Raw genomic sequence first — 657 nt, forward strand, 5'->3', positions numbered from 1 at the left:
TTGCTTGCTGAGTTTCCTCACATTGCTCAGTTGTGTGTCAGCTGCAAAGTGCTTTGGGTGTTCTTGATACAACACAGAGTGGAGCTGGAGGAGCACAGCAGGCCAGGGAGCATCAACCATCAGAGAGAAGGGTCCAGACCCGAAACGTCAGCTTTCCTGCTCCTCTGATGCTGCCTGGCCTGCTGTGTTCATCCAGCTGTACACCTTGTTATATCAGATTCTCCAGCATCAGCAGTTCTTGCTATCTTTGGGTGTTCTTGACCTTGTGAACAGTGCTATAGAAATGCCAGTTCTTTCTTACTCCATTGGGTTCCCTGCTCACTAAACCATCATTCTACAGTCTACTACTATCTGTGAACTGCCAACATGTGCACCGCCAAGGAAGCCCTGCCCAGTCACAGAGAGAGAATGGGAACTGAGAGAAAGAGAGGGGAGAACAGAGAGAGATAGAGACTGGGATCAGAGAGAGAGATAGAGAGAGGGACTCTGGGTCACAGAGAACAGACTGAGGGCAGAGAGAGAAAGAGAGGGAGACATTGAGGGACAGCGTGAGAGAAAGAGTCTGGGTGCAGAGAGAGAGAGGCAGGGAGAGACATAGTGGGGGCATGTAAGAGAGAAATGTGAGGCACAGAGAGACAGACTGAGGACAGACAAACG

The sequence above is a fragment of the Rhincodon typus genome, chromosome 12 (assembly GCF_021869965.1).
Source record: "Rhincodon typus isolate 14 chromosome 12, sRhiTyp1.1, whole genome shotgun sequence".
Classification (NCBI taxonomy): Eukaryota; Metazoa; Chordata; class Chondrichthyes; order Orectolobiformes; family Rhincodontidae; genus Rhincodon; species Rhincodon typus.